General features: G+C 45.6%; 1 long non-coding RNA gene across 1 annotated transcript; it reads left to right on the top strand.

Annotated features, from left to right (window-relative positions):
• Positions 1 to 2,054: 2,054 nt before the first annotated feature.
• LOC309847743 lies at positions 2,055 to 9,129 on the top strand. The gene is made up of 2 exons (XR_014302588.1): positions 2,055 to 2,269; positions 8,347 to 9,129. It is a non-coding gene; the product is annotated as an uncharacterized lncRNA (long non-coding RNA).
• The last annotated feature ends 346 nt before the right edge of the window (positions 9,130 to 9,475 follow it).

Genomic DNA, 9,475 nt, shown 5'->3' with positions numbered 1-9,475 from the left:
TATTTATTATGAAAGTAATACATGCTCATTGTGTGACATTTTGGAAATGCAAAAACAATATAAAGAAAAAAGTCTGGGGGGCCTGGATGGCTCCGTAGGTTAAGTGTCTGCCTTCAGCTCAGGTCATGATCCCAGGGTCCTGGGATCAAGCCCCACATTGGGCTCCCTGCTCAGCGGGGACCTTGCTTCTCCCTCTGCCACTTCCCCTGCTGTGCTCTCCTGCTCTCTCTCTCTCTCTCTCTGTCAAGTAAATAAACAAAATCTTAAAAAAAAAAGAAAAGAAAAAAGTCCAAGTCACCTACCGTCCCCTGTGAGGGCTCATGGAAGCTGATATTTACTAAGTTCTTGCCAAGAGCCAGGCACCCAGCATTTCACAGAGCTCGTAAGAACCCTGAGAGGAAGGTACTTGTGTTATCTACGCCTAACAGAGGAGGAAACTAAGGCCCAGGAAAGCTGATCTTCACAGGGCCCCTCATTAGCAAGTGGGGGAGCCCATGTTCAAACACAGGCATCCCGGGTTCCAGGACTTAACCACATGGGTAGCCTTCGGCTATAGAGCTGCTTCAGTCCCGAAGTGTGTGCTGAGGAACCCTCAGGGTACAGAAGGAAACTCACAGGCCTGCCAGCAGGTGTTTTAAGTTTCTGATGGAAACCTAGCAATGTCTGTCACACATCATACAAACTACTACTGTTCAACAGTTTGACCCCAACTACTGAATTCATCAAACTGTCAGATTTTTATTCGGTGGGGGACAGTGTCCAGGGGCTCCATAAAAGAATTCCTGAGGCACAATGGGGCGCCTGGGTGGCTCAGTCATTTAAGTGTCTGCCTTTGGCTCAGTTCATGATCTCAGGGTCCAGGGATCGGGCTCCTTGCTCAGCAGGGATCCTGTTTCTCCCTCTGCCTGCTGCTCCCCCTGCTTTTGCGCACATGCTCTCTCTCTGACAAATAAATAAAGTCATAAAAAAAATTTCTGAGGCACCAAGAGTTCCATGAATCAAGAAAGTTTGGGAACTCCCAGCTACTGGCATTCAAGCATAAACAGTTTTTCCTTTTCATCTTACAAAAAGGAACCCAGGAAGTGTATCCAACTTTAGAACTTGCTTCTTTTCCTTTCACCATCTTGAGAACATGTTTGTGTGTAATTAAATGATTTCTTCTTGCTCTGTTAGATACATATTTTTTCAGATTTCTCCCATTTTCTAAGTAATGTGTGAACATCTTCATGAATAAGGATACCGCAGAGCATGGCCGGAAGTTGCGTCTATGTTTAAGGCTTTCAATATGTGGCCAAACTGCTTTCCAGAAAGGTCTTCTTTAACTGCATTTTGACCAATAGTGTGTCAAAATAACACATTTACTGTATATCATCCCATATAGTACCACTTAAAGAATACTTGTCGTTTAATAGACTAAAAATGCTTTATCATGACTGTTTTAATGTATTTTTGCAGTTGCTATTGAGTTCAGAAATTTTTTCATTTGTTTACTGGCCACTCATGGTTCTTTGGCAAATTATCTATTCACGTTCTTTGCTCATTTTTCACTTGGAATGCTCATCTATTCCTTATTGATTTGCAAGAGGCTCCATCCAATTTTAATGAAAAGTTTAAATCCCCAATGCAGCTGTCAGAAATGCTGATGGCTGCAGTTCTCTGCAGATCTAATTGTTTTAATAAGTTCCACTAATGATTCAGAGGCTAATGAAGGTGTAGATCTGATTGATGGAGCTTAGAAAAGCGATGTAATTAGAAGTTTCCTCTCCCAGTCAAAAGAGCCCAACTATATTTATCAGTTCAACTTCCTACTTTTCTTCCTATTTTGAAAAAATCCATTTAAATATATCCCACTGGTCCTGGCAGGGTTGTGGGGAGGACACTAGAACCATGTCTGGTGGTTATATAACCCTCCAATTAAGTTAGGGTCGTATCTCCTCTTTTAGGTTTCATATTCTGGCTTCAAAGTGCAAGCTTCAAATCTCTTCAGTTCATTTCTGCCTCGGCAGCCTCCAGAACTGAGAGCCAGGATGTCACCTAGCAACCAGGGCTCTGCTTATAGAAACAGGAGCCTCAGCCTGGCCAAGAGAGGAAAATCACCAGTTGGAATGAAAAGTTTTAGCTTTGAACTAGAGACCAGCCAGAGGCACAACACCTACTGAGATGTCATGGCCAGATGTCCTAGAAACCCAGGTTTGAAGCGTTGGGGCAGGGCATGGTTTCAGGGACAACCTCTGGAAGCTTGCTCCCCAGCCTGAGGGGTGACAAGAAGGTGAGTGCTCCTCTATCTCTCACTCGCTGAGTTTCTGAGATAAGTAGCTTCATCTTTTGGGATCCCTAATGGTCAGTACTGGGAGGTCAGTCTTGGGAGGCCACAGAATTCAGTTCTTCACTCTAGAACTTGGGTATGAAGGCTGCTCCCTGGGGAGTCAGTTTCCTCATCTGGGTCTGAGTAAGAATGTGTAAAAACCTCCCAAGGGGTTCCCACACTGTGAGGTTAAGGGTTACATTAACATCCCCAGGGTGTCCTGCAACCATCATCCCTTGTCAGAAGGAGACGTGTGGCCAGAAGCGGGGAAAGCTGGATTCACTGAGTTTCTGAGGGAAGCAGAAACTTCGAGCCTCCAGCATTATAATCCTACTGGCAGACTGCCCTTATTTACTAGTTATAGTATCTTGTCCACCCCCCCAAAACACACACACAACACACACACACACACATACACACACACTCATTTACACACCCATCATAGATTCCCCTTCTTTTTCCTTCTCTTTCTCCATGGGACTTGCTCTGGCCAAGGAAATATTACTCAGCGTTGCTGGACAGGAGCAGGGACCTTAAATGTTCTTCGGTGGTTTGACTTGCTCTTCTACTCCCTGTTATGAAAAGCTAAGCCTCAGGTAACCACTGGTCCAAGGAGAATGAAGAGACAATGTATGCACACCTGAACTTTCCTGTAGGCTGAAATAGAGCCAACCCAGCCAACCCTCAGCCCCACGAACAAGACAAAGGGTTTCTGGTTATAAGTCACTGAGCTTTGAGGACTCTTTGTTAAAGACTATTCCTCTGTTCATGACTCCTTATCACTATTTCCTTCAAGATTTCCTGGTCCCTGGATTTTTCGAGGTCTGGTTGATCAGCTTTTCCTTTAATTCTAGGAGCTTTATTGTATTCTTCTAATAAAGTCTTCTCTTTGCTAAAGTTAGTTGGAATTGATTCCTGTGGCTTGTAACTCAGAACCCTAACTGGTAGGGCTCATCTACCAACTCTTTACCAAATCTCCCACTCCTTGGTCTGAATTCAGAAGCTTTCTCATATGATCGAGTAGTCTATTTCAGTCTTCCCTCTCCTTATCCTTTTCTTTTCTGACAGCCTTTGTGGCATCCAATTGAAACAATTTGCGCCCTGGACCATGTCTGGGGGACTTTGTATACATTTGCTTTGCCTGGAACATCCTCTTGCTGTCTCCAGCTGCTGAGGTCCTGCGCCCCTTTCAAGGCTCCACTCAAACACAGTCTCCTCTATGAAGCCTTTCCTCGTTCTCCTGGGAGACCTCCTCCCCTCTGCCATACTAGAAGCAATTGCCCCTGGGTCCAGATGGAGTTGACCTTCCTTGACAGAGCTGCTATAGTTGATTCCCCACTAGAGGGGAACTCACTGAGGCCATTTCTCAGGGGAAGCAGAGAGAATCCAGGTGGTTTTCCTTCACACTCATTCCTGCCCATCGCTTTCCAGTATTTCCCGACCCTTGGGTCACAGCCTGGTGTTATCTATTTTTGAACCCACGGGGCCAAGCTCAGGACCTAGAACACAGGTGTGATCTAAAGTACTGTTGGTTATTTGAATGCAGGCATGAACAGACGTCCATCTTTTCTAGAATTTCAGGCTGGAACAAACACATAGTAGAAATCTATTTTTGGGCAAATGTTTCCTTTGAGCCCCAAATGGGACATGATGATTGTCTTATTTACCTATCCAAAGATAAAGTTGGATCCGGGGTGAGCCATAGGCCAAACTTCGTGGTAAAACATCCAAACGAAGCATCCAACACTTGAAATTCACTCGGTCTGCAGCAGTTAATGGGACCATCAGACATCCAATACATGTAACCCAAGAAGAGAGGTCCAGTGTGGGGAAGCAAGAAGCCAAAACTTACACAGACAGTTGAGAATTAGAAACCAGGTCTCCAGATCTTTCATCCTTTTTTTCTTATAAGGAGTAACAGACCAGAAAGGGTCCAAGCTGGGTTTTTCCATTTTCTGTGGGTCTTCCTACACAACCCGTTGATGGGGAGGGCACCACCATCCCTGTACCAACCTCCACAGACACAAAGGCTGCTCTTCTGTGCCCGGGAGGATTCTTAAAATAATAATGCTGCCTGCCTCTGTGGGCTGAAGCCAGCTGTCTTGGTACACTCAGTTCCTGAATTACAATTTCCTGCTCTTTTACTTGTGGCGATAATTAGTGTCACAGTAACTGGTCAGTCATGCCTACTTCTGTCCTTGTGGCCAAGGCTTGATTAGGCAGGAAAGAGATCCAGGATGAAAGGAACAAGGTGAACATGATGGGATGGAGCAAGCAGAACTTTGGGAGCCAGAAAGATATGAGTTCAAATCCTGGCTTTGCCCCTTGCTGGCCCTGTGGTCTCCATTTTCTTATCTGCCTTGTGGGAGTAAAAATGGCACCCATTTCAGGAAGCTAAGGTGAAGTAACCCTCATGTCTGACACAATCAGGTGGTTAGTGAGTTTTATCTTACTCTGTAGGATAAGGAAAAAAGCTATCTTAGATTGGGCTACCCTAGAAGCAGACCCTGGGTCAAGCTTATTTGGGAGGCGAGCCTAGAAAACATCAGTATGAGGGCAGGGAATGTGTTTAAAAGGGGATGAGAGCGATACTAGGTGCTCTAACATGTCGGTTACCATGTTAGCATTTGGAGTTCAGTCCCACCCGGGACCCCTGGGACATAGGTAGAACACCCTTCAGAGTTGTCTCTCCTGCAGGGGGCGAGGAGGTTGGAGTATTTATTCACCCCAACTCCCATCTGTCATTGATTGAACGTTGCTGAGGGGTGAGGCTTAACCCCCCAGAACAACTTGCGCCTGGTGCCAGCTCAATGGGCTTAAGTAGCCAGAGAGTCCTTCTTTAGGCAGCAAGTTGCAACTGCTGGAAACTGGACATCATGGGGTCCATGTGCAAGGGACTGTTCAAGGTTGGGGCCCCCACAGCATATGCTATGAGGGCCCAAAGCTCATCAGGAGAAGTAACATCTGTCACATCAGGTCTGAGCTGGGGCTAGAATCAGGACACCAAACCTGAAAGTCAGAAGCTGGTGCAGGTAGCAGTGGGGAGTGAGTCGGAGATGATGTTAGGAGTCCTGGACATTTGCCATCAACTGTCCTGGAAGCCCAAGTCTCACATTTCTGGGTGCTGGTTATACTGTGAGGCAGGTCAGATTTCTCTGTTAGCATGACCTGGGGCAACTTGGAATTGCCTTGAGAGCCTTTCTCTCTCATTCATAACATAATGGTCCCTGTTTCCCACATATACTCTCTCCCACTCCCATAGAGGGTTAAAGCTTAAGATCTGGTACTGAGTGTTGGGGAAAGGTGTGTGTGTGTGTGTGTGTGTGTGTGTGTGTGTGTTCACAAGCGCGCTTGTGCAGGTCCTGGAGGAAGTATGGAGGGGACTACCACTTGGCTCATGAAGTACAGTGATTTCAGCCTGGGCTGAGCTGAAAAGCACAGTAAGAGATGGGCAGTGCAGGCAATGCAGAAGGTGTGGAAAACAGAATGAAGGAGCCTGTGCATGAGAAAGGACCTGAATTCTGTGTGAATCCTCCCAATACACAGCCTCCCTTAATGGCCAGCAGAGAGAAGTATTTGGAGATGCCTTGTGATTTGTAAGTCATGTGTCAGAAATTCACATGCGTTTGTGTTTGATTGGATTATTTGAGTTGCCCGAATGCTTTTCTGATAGAATCACAAAAAGGTGCTAAGCTTTGTGACTTCCTACGTAAATGAAATGAGAAAGAAACATCCAAGTGCCTTGCCAACCTCATGGAAAAATCACCCATGAAAAGAACTTTGAGCAGCCAACTTCCATTAGAGCTTTCTTGGGGGTTTATAAATGCATGTACTGACAACAATTATCATGATTATCAGCGATAATCGTCACTCTGGCTATTTTAGCAAGTACCATTTCTTGACAGCCTCCTATCTGCCACTTATCTAGATTTTAATTGTCTTACTACATTGAAGCCTCACAGGAATTCAGATAGGAAATAAAGCACCAAGAGGTTAATTGATTTGCTCAAGGTTGCATGTCTGCTATATGGGGGGGGGGGGGTGCTGGGATTCAGCACCATATTTCTATCTTCAAAGTCGGCTCTTTAAATGCTTCACGACAGGTACCAGGCAATATATTTGAAACGGATTTCCTTTGGTGGTAAAATGTTGTTCTTGGAAGCACTGAGATCATTTCTTGACTTCTTCATCATAATCAGAATTTACAGATGCCCACTGTAAAGTTTTTTCTGGCGAGGTAAACACAATACCAGGCAAAGTGGGTGCAAGGCAAGATTTATTAAAAACACTCTCTGGAGAAGTTTCAGGGCTCAAAAGAAGGGGAGCCAGAAAAGTTGCGCCGGGAGGAGGTGGGCACCCTCGGGTGAGGTTCCGCGATTCTGGAAAGCAGAGTGGCGGAAGTCGTGCCCAAGGCAGGGAGGAGGGGGCTTTTAAGGGGCCTCAAGGGGAGTAAAGGGGTCTTTTGGCAAGTTTCCCTTATTTGGATATTTCGCCTGCTCGTGGGGGTCCCATTGGTCTACTGGACCCCGGGGCAGGGGCTCAGATTCCTGTTTGTCAGGGTCCCATTGGTCCATGGGAGCCTGGGGCAGGAGGGTTTCAGATTCCTGCTTGGGCCTTTGTTCTCCTGTCCAAGTCAGGTTTTGTGGTGGGAACTTTTGCCATCTTAAGTAGCCCTTTCTGCCAGCCCACTACCCACGGCCACATGGAATCCATGGTTTTGACTCCGCTTCCAGGTTTGGTGATGGCTCCCCTTCATGGCTGCAAATTTACAGACCAAACCCAGCCTCCAGATTTGCTCAGACTGCAAGGTGTTGTACAGTAATTCAAAGTTACACTTACAACTTGGGAGATCTGATATCAAAATCAGGATTTCAAGCTCTTTTGGAAAAATTAAAGGATCTGTAACACTAATGGAAGCTCCCTCTTGGGTTCACCACAATTCCCACCTGTCCCTACTGCCTCCCTGTCATTAGCACCAAGTGATGGGACCAGGTAGCATCACACTTTGCACTGTTTTGGGTTGTTTTGTTGTTTAGAGTAAATTAGATTTTTCTAATTCCTTTATCTTGCCAATTGTTTCCTCACTTTTCCTAGCCTTTTTAAGCATTTGCTTTTTTGACACTTGAAAATCAATTCCCTCCCAATACAGCTCTTTAGAGATACAGGGAAACCATCTGGGGTTTTATTCTGTCCTCTCTTCTGTGCTCTTGTCTTGCTGAATGGCACGAAGACACCAAATCACCTTCAGACAAGCCTTTTTTTTTTTTTTTAAGATTTATGTAATTTTAGAGAGAGAGGAGGGGCAGAGAGAGAGAGAATCTAAGCAGACCCCACACTGAGCTCAGAGCCTAATGCGGGGCTCCATCTCATGATCCTGAGATCATGACCTGAGCCAAAATCAGGAGTCAGACCCTTAACTGACTGAGTCACCCAGATGCCCCCAGACAATCCTTTTTAAATTGTGGATCTAACATTTGTTATTGCTTCTCCAGCCTCTGCTTGCTCATTTGGGAAATGCCTCCTTGTCACTTCAACTGGAGAGTTAAACCAAAAGCCAAGCCAAATGACCCGGTCACCCAAAACACTGAGACCCAACCCATCATCAAATGAGCAATCTGCTGTATCGTTAGATCCTTTGAAGTATTCTGTTTTCATTGATCAGTTCATCTTGGTTCTATAACAAGAGTTTATAGTTCAACAACAATAGTTGTTCTATAACAGGAGTTTATAGTTCAACAACAATAGTTGAACTATTGTTCAATATTCCCCAGCTCTCTGCTGCCATAGCTGGAGACCGAGGTACCAGGACAGAATGGTGGAGGAGGTTGACAGGGAGAAAGGGGACAGAAGAGAGGCAGGCTTGTCAGGGTGGGGGCATAAAGAGATGCATTCCTAGGACTGTGTTCTTTATTATAAAGACTTATAAATATGTTATCCTAATGAATAAGAAAACATGAGTAAAGAATATGCTCATAAAAATTCTCCTTATTAAAGAATATATTATATTTCTTTCTCTCCGTTTCCCTTCTCTCTACCCTTAGGCCCCAGGAGCAACAGAGGAAGTGGAAGGAAGGACACCGTGAAGTCTCTGTGTAAATGTTGTTATGCGCACAAAATGAAAACTGGTGAATTAAAACTAAATAATGAGACAAACCATGTAAATTTATCAAAGTTGCCATTCAGCCAATTGGGAAATATACACATACATTCATTGTAGGTACTTTGGAAGATTCAATGAGCTAATGATTCTCTTGCCTGTAGCCCAGCACTCTTACAAACAGTGACTATCATTACGTGGATCCAGATCATGCCACCCACCAGCCTGTCACCCAGATTACCGCCTGAGTCAACTTTGACCCCCACTTCCTGCCCACTCTCAAGTCCAGTCAAAACCAAGATTCTACCTGCATGGTGACTAACAGAGCCACAGTTGTGGAAAGGAAGACATTAAGGATGTCTTGAGAGTAAGCCAGGAATCAGCTCATGATGAAGTGAGCAGAAGGGTAGAAGTCCCAGGACAAGCCCCAGGCCCACAGGAGAATCAACCTTTTGTGGAAGAATGGGTCCCTCGATGAAGGCTGATGAATCACAGAAGTCTGAACAGGTAGGAGCAGAGGTGGCCCACTGGCAGGGCCTTCCACCCTCTGCCCAGGAGTGGCTGATATCACAAGAAGTTCACACTCAGGTTTCATGTTCACTAAGCCACCATCAGATAACTTGGCTTCCGGAAGAGTGATGCCCCCAGGGACAGAATGTGCTTGTCCTACTGATGTGAATGTCCCGTCTGCTTGAAATTAATAAATTTTCTTTCTGGTCTGTTCTCATCTCGAGTCCTTCATTGACAATGTTGATTCAAGCATCCAATAACCTTTGGACTTCAAAGATTGAATTTCTGAGCTTACACAGCTAAGGACCAGACCCCAGGGGTGGACGGTGATTCATCCTCCAAGATCAATGTCCTCTGGTGGGGGGGGAGGTCTCTGCGTGGCCAGTGCCTAACCCCCCACTAGGGCAGTGGGGTCTTCCCATGGGCAGCCTCAGCCACTTCAACAAGACACCAGTCCTGGAGCAGAGAGAAGGATACAGCATGGCTGCCACAGAAAGTCAGGTTTTAAGTTCCTCGCAAGGCAGCAGCAAATTATGTTTTTGAGCAGGACTTATGGCCTTTCC

The sequence above is a fragment of the Mustela nivalis genome, assembly GCF_964662115.1.
Source record: "Mustela nivalis genome assembly, chromosome: 1".
In the NCBI taxonomy this organism is placed as follows: Eukaryota; Metazoa; Chordata; class Mammalia; order Carnivora; family Mustelidae; genus Mustela; species Mustela nivalis.
Note: the sequence above shows the minus strand (reverse complement) of the source record. Positions and strands in the feature narration are given on the sequence as shown.